Here is a 9,358-nt window from a genome sequence, read left to right as displayed (position 1 = left end):
GCAGTGGGGTGTAGTAGCTCCTGTAGTGGGGTACAGGAAAAACAGGAGGAGAAGAAGGCAACCATCAAGGGAGTGGGGAAATACCCATGCAGAGATAAGACAGGAAGAATCCTAGGCTTCTACGGACTCCTGTTGAATAGGAAGAGATACTGTAGGTGAAAGAAAGAAAGAACAGAATGAATCTTGTAACATGCATCAGAAAGCACAGGAACTCTTCCTTCCCATTTTCATAATATTCTCCCTTACATAGTGCTTAGCTGTCTGTGCAACAGTTCTGTTTTCTTATACATTTCTCCACCTATACACAAGTACCTTGAAGGTGAGAGTCATGATTGTTCGCCATTACTTTTCAAATCTAATTCAGGGCCTGGCACACAGTAGGTATTTAATACATTTTTTGAATGCATAAATGTCTGAATAAATAATTAGAAGAAGTCAAAATCTAAAACTGTACAACCTAATAAAGAAAATTTGATTACTATAGGCATAAGAAAAATACCTTGATAGGAAAATGTGGTAGTTAGACCTGAGGTAACTAAGAAGACTTTTGGATGTGTGTGACGATAGAAATTGAGGAATCAAGAATAGTTCCTAGGTTTGTACAACAAAGAATAGGGCAATAGTGGGTGAAGAATCAAATGTCTTAGGAAAAATCAAGAGGTCTGTTCCAGAGATTAAGTTCCAATGAAGACTAGATAGTTGAGGAAAGAATCTGAGTGGACAGTTGGATATGGCTGGTTTCCCTGGATCCAGAGAAGTGACTTGGCTGTAGGGACAGCCTGAGCCCCTCCCTACCCCTGTAGCCAAAGCAGTGCCACAAAAGTGCCACCTGGGTTGGAAGCACAGAATCTTTTTTCTGCAGCTTCGAAGGAGTACAGACAGCGGACCACCAGGACTCACAGGAGGCCTAGGTTGCTGCTGCTTAGAGGTTGTCGGGGCCTTGAAAGGGCCCACAAGGTAAGCAAAGGTGGGGCTTTGGAAATGGAAAATTGAGAGACACCTAAGGGGACTCTTCATCCAGAGAGAGAAAAATCACAACACCCAGAGTAGGTGGGACACAGAGGAAACCTAACATGTGTAACTATACAACCAGAGCACTGAGGGTGAGGAAGCCATAGCAAAACGGAAGCTTTCTGGAACTAAAAGTCACAAGTTCCAAGCTAAAAAAAAAAATCAGTAGCTGACTTAAAGAGGAAGACAGCAAATCCCGAGAATTAAATTAGTGGTTTAGAAGATAAAGTAGGAAAACTATCTTAAATATGGAGTGAAAAATAAAGAGTTGTAAATTGTGAGGAGAAAAAAGATATTTGGGGGCCAGATTCTGGAGACATCACATGTAAATAGTAGGAATTCTAAAAGGGAAAAAAAGAACAGGTGGAGAAGCAAGAAATAAAGAAATAGTACAGGATTCCTTTTTTTGGTTTGTCAAAAAAAAAAAAAGAGTCTGGAGACAGAAAAATCTCATTGGTTTCTAGGTAAAACTGACAAAAATATCCCACCTGGCATACATTGGGAAAAGAGGAAAACATATGTCTTCATCTTCACAGCATCCCCCTCAATTTTAGAGGGATGATTGTCTTTATCTGAACATGCTGGCACCATTAACATTGTCCCTCAGAAGTCTTTTGGGGAGCTCTGGTTCAACAGTTCCCATCCTTAGGGGGAAGGGGTGATAGGGGAAAGGGAGTGTCTTTATACCACACTCCTGCTGTGAGTGGCAGGATGCAGGCTTGACATCCCTCTGTCCACAGAAACACATAACGAACCCAATCCCAATGCATGTTGGAGGAAAAGGTGGGCTAGCAACCAGTGTATGGGTGTGTGCCCAGGCTTGATGGCCTGAGGGAAATGGGCACATTGCAGACACTTGCACTTCTCTTCAGCTAGGTGGCACATGCACTTTCCGACCCATGGGTGCCGGTGTCTCTGAGGGGCCTAGGAAGAGCATGCCGTGCTGTGGGCCAGGCTTGGTTAAGAGTGAAGGCATGACTCCATACCACTGGCCTAGAATGATTAATGCCTTGCATCAGTGTTAGTTTGTGTCTTCTCTGAGATTAGGGGACCAGGAAGAGCTCTTTGGAAAAACTTGTGGAGACCACAACAAATTCATCAAACAGAATAGGCCTTTACAAAAAGTGCTGGGGCTTGGGACACCTGAGAGTGATACAACTATTGACATTCTGTAGGTTCTCACAGCCACAGGGAGTCATGGGAACCTCAGATGGGGTGTTGGAGCTGTGACAGGTCTTGAGACATTTAGGCATCTTGAGAGATCTCTCCAATAGGAAGACTTGGCTCTGCCAGAGGGTGCCTCCCTGTTGTGTTCTCCACTGTACTAGAGCACAACGACAGGCAGGGTGAGTCGATAACTAAGTACAGGCAATGCCACGCAATGCAGATTATGACATTGATTAGGAGAACCTGTTAGAATACACAGGTCATCTGGTCTACCCCTCTCCTCCACCTTTCTGGACACCTGTTGAAGAATAATAGTAAATGTTGGCTAGTGTGCACATCATCGCATACTGTTTACAGGTCACTGAAAATATATTTCCTTATTGTGATTATGTTAGATCCTTGCTGCACTGCAATGAGCTAGGTAGTGCCATGGATTACTATGTACCCTTTTTTCAGAGAGGACAAAACTGAGAATTGAGGCTATTTTATGAATGAAGAAAATAAACTGTGAGGATCAATTGGCCCCTATTCTTCACCCCTCTCTCAATCTATAGCCTTGCCCCAGTCTTCCTGTGGGCAGTATACAGTTCCCTACTCTTCCATTCTGGGCCTGTTCACATAGATTACTTTTGTCATCAGAATGGAACAGAGGCGACAGCAAGCCACTTGGAGGCCAGGCCTTAAGAGGTCTTGTAGATCTTTGCCTATTCCCACCTTTGCCATGGCTGTGGGATGAGTTTTGCCACTCGAGAATAAATACCTGTGGAACAGACTCCCTAACACTTGCTGACTTATAGCTGGAAGCTGAGCATCCTCCACTGGCCTGCTGGTCTGTTGGAAGCCACTGAGGTTTTGTGGGTTTGTTTTCATCCTGTAGACTTATTCTAGCAATAGCAAACTAATGCTTTTAGAGACAGTGTGCCCTGAGTACTTCCCTCACTTTTATGTGCAAAAGAATCAGAGGGTTATGTGAAAGCACAGGCTCATAGGACCCCAGGGAGTTCTGCTCTGCTAATTCCGGAGAGGGCCCAGGAACCTTCATTTTCAATTTGTGCTTCGTGGTTCTGTGCCAGATTGTTTGCCTGTAACACAATGGATGGGAAAGTCATGCTACTTGTCTTGGTTCACCAGCGGCTGATGGGTGGAGTGTTAGAGCACATTTTCAAGTCCAAGACTTTTGTCTCTGAGTCCAAAAATGCCCCCCTACAGCCCAGCTTCTACAGGGTGTGTGTGTGGGGGGACATGTATGTGGGTGCAGCCTCTTCTTATTGGGGCCCTCCTGTGTGCGCTGTGAACGGTGTGGCTCTAATCTAGCCAACTGTTCCAGGAACTGGGTTAAGGCTGAGCTCTGAACTGCTGGCAGCTGCAACTTCTCAGAGAGAGCCACCCCCCCAACCCACTGCATGCGTGTGCACACACACAAGATGGTACTTTTCTTTCTGCACAGATCAAATTGGCCTCCTTGTTGCCAGCTCAAAGCAGATGTTTATTTGTTGTTTCCATGTTTTCAACTGTTGTGATGAGGTTTGCCTCCTTCTCCTCTAACTGAATTACATGTCATTTAGCTCTTCAGTGCAAGCTGCAGAGTGAGCAGGATCCGTCTGTCACATGGGCTTCCAGTTCCTTCTCTGCAACCCAATCCCACCAGCACAGCCACCAGACACTTGGGCCCTGTGGCCCTTCACCAGGAAAAGGCCAGAAGCACAAGATGTTCCTTTGCCCAAGCCTGATGTTCTCCTTCCTCTTACCTCCCTGGGGGAGCAGCCCAGGACCCAGGACTGGGTAGGGAGCCGGGTTGCTGAAAGCCTCTCCCACCTGTCTTTATGGCCAATTCCTGTGTGTGAGTAGGAAGGTGGAACCAGGTCTGGTTTGCCTTTGTTTCTGGGCCCAGTGGCCATGTTGCACTTGCCCATGTCAGCTGACTTGAGTATAAGGGAAAGAGAATGAGAACAAGTATGCAAGAGAGCCTGTGAGCACACAGATGGCTACAGTTGGTGACATGGGAAAAATGTTTTCAGAACCTTCCTTGTATCTCTGGGGATCCAAGTTCTGCCAACACTGACTTGCAAGGACCAGAGAAGTCCACAATCCCCCAAAATGTTCCTGTGATTTCCTGCTGCCGAGCCCTCACTCCCACCCCTGCCATGGAGTCCTCTCCTATCTCCCAGCAGGACCCCTCCTCAACCATCCCCATTAGTCTGCTGTGTCCAGAGAAATTGTTATTACCTGTATAAGTGGCTGGATTTTTCTGTGACCACTAGCAATCAGTTCCCTGACCTGAACTTGACTCTCTTTAACCCTTAAATGGGGTGGTTGGGCTAGATGAGCTGGTCGAAGACTTTTTGTTCATTCATGTCTTTGACCTGCATGTGTGGCTATGTCTAACCTCAATTACTTCTTAGTAATTCTGCATTGAAATAGTTTACATTGTCAGTTCAGCATGATAGTGATAATGAACCTTGATCCTCAGATAAGCTAGGCATGGTGATGGACTTGATAACATTCAAAGGGAACAGGGCAGACTCTGGACCTGAGGTCTCATACAGCTGAGGTCTGCTTGGCAGCAAATGCACCTGGGAGTGGTGGGGTTGAGCAACTGGGCAGAGCAGTGCAGCCGAGGGCAGGTTTGAGCAGCGGGAAGCCGTCACTATGGGTCACAGAGACTATGGGAAATCAAGGCAGGCTGAAAGCTTGGCAGCCAGTGGAGCTTGGTGCAGGAGGGCCCAGAGGGTCAGGCTGGCAGGCAGCTGTTCCAGGAGGGTCTGGCATTTGGGGATGGACTGAAGTTCCCTAGTCTGTGGACAGGACCAGGGTGAACGGTAGGGTGCCAGTCCTAGAGGAAAGCAAGTGCCCGGTGAAGAACAGACCAGGAGGATGATAAGGAGGAGGAGGAGGCAGGAGCTGGTGAGCATGCTGACACACTGCTACCCAAACCTGCTCATGGGACACCAGCATCTTTAGCTGCGACACGCCACACACTCTGTGAGAGAAGGACCAAGCTCACTTCTCTTCTCTGGATGTTTGCTAGGCAGGAGGCCTGTTGGGAGAGGCCAGGCTAGTGTTTACCAGGAGAATGGGTGGGACTCCATGGGGGCAGTGGACACTCTGTGCCCTGCTTTCCCCTGAGTGTAGTTTGTCATCAGGGACTGCGGAGAGTCAGCTGGAAGTCAGGAGCCCGGAGGGCTTATGGACCAATGATAAGACTGCTCTGGAGGTCTGACCTGCATTTCCGAGCCCTGCCCAAGTAAATTGCTGTTCTTCACAGCAGGAGTAACTGAAGCTTCTGGTAATCATGCAAGAAGATTATGTATTTTTCTTCCCAATTAATGCTCTATGAAGAAACAAACCAAAACCAGAATTCTAAACAAAGAAATGCTTTTTTTTTAGAAGCAGCAGCCAATGTTCTCTCCTTGCAGTGGGAAAGGCAGGTCTGCACCCAGGGAGCCTCCTCCACATGCCTGGGCCTCCCCGAGGAAACATGACCTCCAGGGAGGCTTTTTCCTGCCAGTTAACAATGGACAAGGAACTGAGGGTCAGAGAAGCTGAAGCACCTGGCCAAGGACACACAGCTATCGTGGGGAGGGCAACAGGCCCCATGGCTTTCTAGTCCACGGCTTTCTAGCCCATGCCATTCAGCTCAGTGGGGAAAGGGTGCCACCAGAAGAAGTTTGCCTCCTCCTCAGACATGTCCCTCTGCGGGGCTGCCTGGCTCTGCTTGGCCATCCAGTTCCACTAAGGAGACCAGACAAGGGAATAAGAGCCAGAAAGATTCTTAGAGATCATCTAGTCCTGCTGTTTGCACATTGGGTTTTTCCAAACAAGATTGTATGATGAGCTTTAGTAATAGATGAAAGAGTTGCTATTCCTGCTTTGGGGGAGGTGAAGCCATGAGGTGGGAGAATGAGGCAGGGGATGGTGGGTGCAGAGCTTCCAGGGACCACAGGAGAGCTCCAGAGCTCCTCAGCACATGCCAAGATACCACTGACAGGTGCGACACCTCCATCTTATAGATGCGGAGACTGAGGCTAGAGGCAATTTGCCTAAGATTGCACAGTACCTGAGAGTTCTATGTAGAACCCAAGTCTCCTGGCTTTCAGTTCTGCCTTTGAAGGGGTCATACTAGTGAGTCTGACTGAACAAGGTGGGATCTGAGGAAGTCTCCTTTCCCTTTAGAGCCCCTGGAACACTGGGCAGGCAGGTCTGTACCTCTTCGTGGCTCCTGAAGCAGGGCCGACAAGGATGGCCCAGAACCAGCTGCCAGCATCTTCACCTGCTAAAGACATATCAGCTTTGCTCCTAACTAACTAACTAAGAGTAAAATAATACTCTTTGTTTAAGAGTATATTTTATTGGTTATGCTATTAGAGTTGTACCAGTTTTCCCGCTTTGCTCCCCTACCCAGTTCCCCCTTCCCTTTAGCAATCTCCCCCTCAATTCATGCCCATGGATTACGCATGTAAGTTCTTGGGCTTTTCCATTTCCTATACTATTCTTCATCTCCCCCTGTCTATTCTGTACCTACCATTTTTTATACTTCTTATTCCCTGTGCATTTTCCTCCATTGTCCCCCCACCCAGCTGATAACCCTCCATGTGATCTCCATTTCTGTGAATCTGTTCCTGTTGTAGTTGTTTGCTTAGTTGGTTTTTTAGGTTCAGTTGTTGATAGTTGTGAGTTTGTTGTCACTTTAATTTTAACCCTGCCAAAAGCACAATGAAACCAATTCACCCTCTCCCCCACCCAAAGTCTTTCCTGGTATAGTTTTAGGTGCTGGGTTTTGAAACTCTGTTGTTGTCTCATTGTTACAGGGTGCAGCCAAGAGGGGGGCCCCAAATAGGCATTTGAAATGGGGTCCAGAACTTAAGGTGTCCAGGAGATTTTAAGATGTCTCCATCTACCCCCACCCCAGGGTGTGGGTTGGGGGAAGGGACAAATGGAGCAGGGCCATTGAGAGCTGTTTAGCATAGCAACAGCCTTGCAGCTAAGCTCTGGCGTGGTCATTTAACATATCTATAGCCTTTGACTGGTTGCATAGATATGTTAAGTAGCTGTGATCAGCTCTAAGCCAGGGGAATGGAAGTAACTTCCCCACCCAGATGTAACTGGGGGTGCGGGTCCCCTGAGTTACAGCGCCTGCGTGGCAGCTCAGAGGGGATTGGCTCCAGGACATGGGGCCACGCCTGCCCAGACTCATGATGGCAGCCCAGTAAAGCTGGAAGGATACGAGTTCTGGCATGTGAAGCTGAGTGTGGGAGGAGTCGGAAATGAGGCTGCAGAGGAAGATTGGCTGCAGGGATTTAAAACCCAGACTTGGCGGCCATTGAGAGGAAGAGAGCCATGCGCAGCCCTGAGAGGGAGAACCATGCGGACTTGATGAAGTGGAGACTCCTGCAGCCCTGAGAGAGGGAGAACCATGTGGCAGCCCTGAGGGAGAGAACCATGCGTCTTTAGCAGAGTGGAGACTCCCGCATCCCAGAGAGAGAGGGAACCACGCGGCCTGGCATAGTGGGGACCCCCACAGCTTTAGAAGGGGGAACCACCACCTGGTTTTAGCAGAGATCCCGGTGACTCAGCTGAGGGTGCCGGGAATCCAGGGAGGTCTCCCAGTCGAGAGGGATTACTAACTGAGAAGAACTAGAGGACTGCCTGAGCCATGGACTTCTATTTCCTTTCCTGAGATACGGTACTCTGGACTGGGCAAAGGGGGAAGGAAGGAAGGACTGTGTGTTTGTGGGTATTTTTAGGGACTTCGGGATTTTGGTGAAGACGTTAGGTCACTACTTTAAGTTTGTATAGCATTAAATAAACATTTCCTTTCCTTTTCACGAATCTCTGGCATTGAGAGACGTCTTTCCTCTGGCGGTGGACATAACGGACCCGGGGCCTTCTTTCAATAATAGTATATCATCCCAGGCCCCCCTTGTCGTGTTCTGTAACATCATGATTGTATCCATCTTAATAAAATAGATTCCTTATGTGAGCTACCATATGCTATTTAATTTTTTACCCTGACTTTTCAGATTTTTGTTTAGAAACTATGGTGCTGCAGTCAGAAGAAAGCAAAACAGGCAGAAGGGGCCTCCGCCCCAGCCTGGGATAGCACTGCAGGGTCAGGGGGGTGTCTCACTGCCAGGCACCCACTTCTCTGGGGTCCTTTGCCCCTCTTTTCCACAGTGTCCCCAGCCCACTGCTCCACTACCCTCCTCACCCTCATGGTGGCCCACTGTGGCACACCGACCTTTGGTGGTGTAACTCGGGTGGTCTAACTTGTTCCTCGCCGAGCGCAAGGCAGATGTGGCCTGCCTTGGGAGAGCTCCCACGCCCCACGGGCAGAGGCCCAGCGTACAACGCCCAGTGGGAACTTCTGGGGGAGGGGACTTGGCCCCTCGGCTGAGTCTCCACGGAGGATGAGGCTCTCTCCAGAAGGCGTGCAGGCAGAAGGCATCCCACGCCCGAGCACTGCGAGTGCCCAGGGTCCCCGGGGGCATGTTGTCTGCGGTTAATTTTTCTGAGAGTCAGCGAGTGTACCCGAGTCCTCTGACCCTATTTTCTTGGGAAATAGCATCGCAGCGAAGGAAAACTGCCGTAGGAGGTTCCAGCCCAGGAGAGGCTGTCCAGCTGCGAGAGCAAAGCCACGCCAGAGGACAGCCTGTCTGCGGCGGCCCAGCGCCAGAGAGCAGCCCCAGGGAAGGTTAGCAGAAACGCCCGCATCCGCGTTGGCAGGCAGAAGGCTCCTCTCCACTGCCTCTGCCTGCTGGGCCTCTCGGAGAATGGGGATTGGGTGCTAATTACCACGAAGCCGCCTCCCACACAGCCTCTGGCTCTGGGACTCTTAGAGAGGTGCCCTTCTGTTTTGTCCTCTGAAAACTGCTGTCTTATCTTACCTTTTCTTGGCACATTCAGTGGATAAACAGCATCTCCCTACTGATCCCCTACTTGCTCTGGGCATCCTCATTCCTAGCTCACTAGTGAGGAAGGAAAGATTCAAGAGTGGATCAAATTCACCTTGTTAGTAGGCGGGCGGCTGAGGTTTGAGAATTTTTTTTTACCATATTTCATTCTAGTTTTTCTCTGCTTTTGGGTTGGGGAAAGGAAAGGAAGAAAAGAAGTTGATTGCCTCTCCTGCTAACTATTTAATTAATACCACCCATGTTACAAGTGAAGAGACTGAGGCTAAGAG

General features: G+C 48.9%; 1 long non-coding RNA gene across 1 annotated transcript; it reads left to right on the top strand.

The window, feature by feature from the left end:
* The first annotated feature begins 763 nt into the window (after positions 1 to 763).
* LOC118497959 lies at positions 764 to 6,065 on the top strand. The gene is made up of 3 exons (XR_004900476.1): positions 764 to 957; positions 3,744 to 5,464; positions 5,566 to 6,065. It is a non-coding gene; the product is annotated as an uncharacterized LOC118497959 (long non-coding RNA).
* The last annotated feature ends 3,293 nt before the right edge of the window (positions 6,066 to 9,358 follow it).

Source organism: Phyllostomus discolor, chromosome 13 (assembly GCF_004126475.2).
Source record: "Phyllostomus discolor isolate MPI-MPIP mPhyDis1 chromosome 13, mPhyDis1.pri.v3, whole genome shotgun sequence".
Lineage (NCBI taxonomy): Eukaryota > Metazoa > Chordata > Mammalia > Chiroptera > Phyllostomidae > Phyllostomus > Phyllostomus discolor.
Note: the sequence above shows the minus strand (reverse complement) of the source record. Positions and strands in the feature narration are given on the sequence as shown.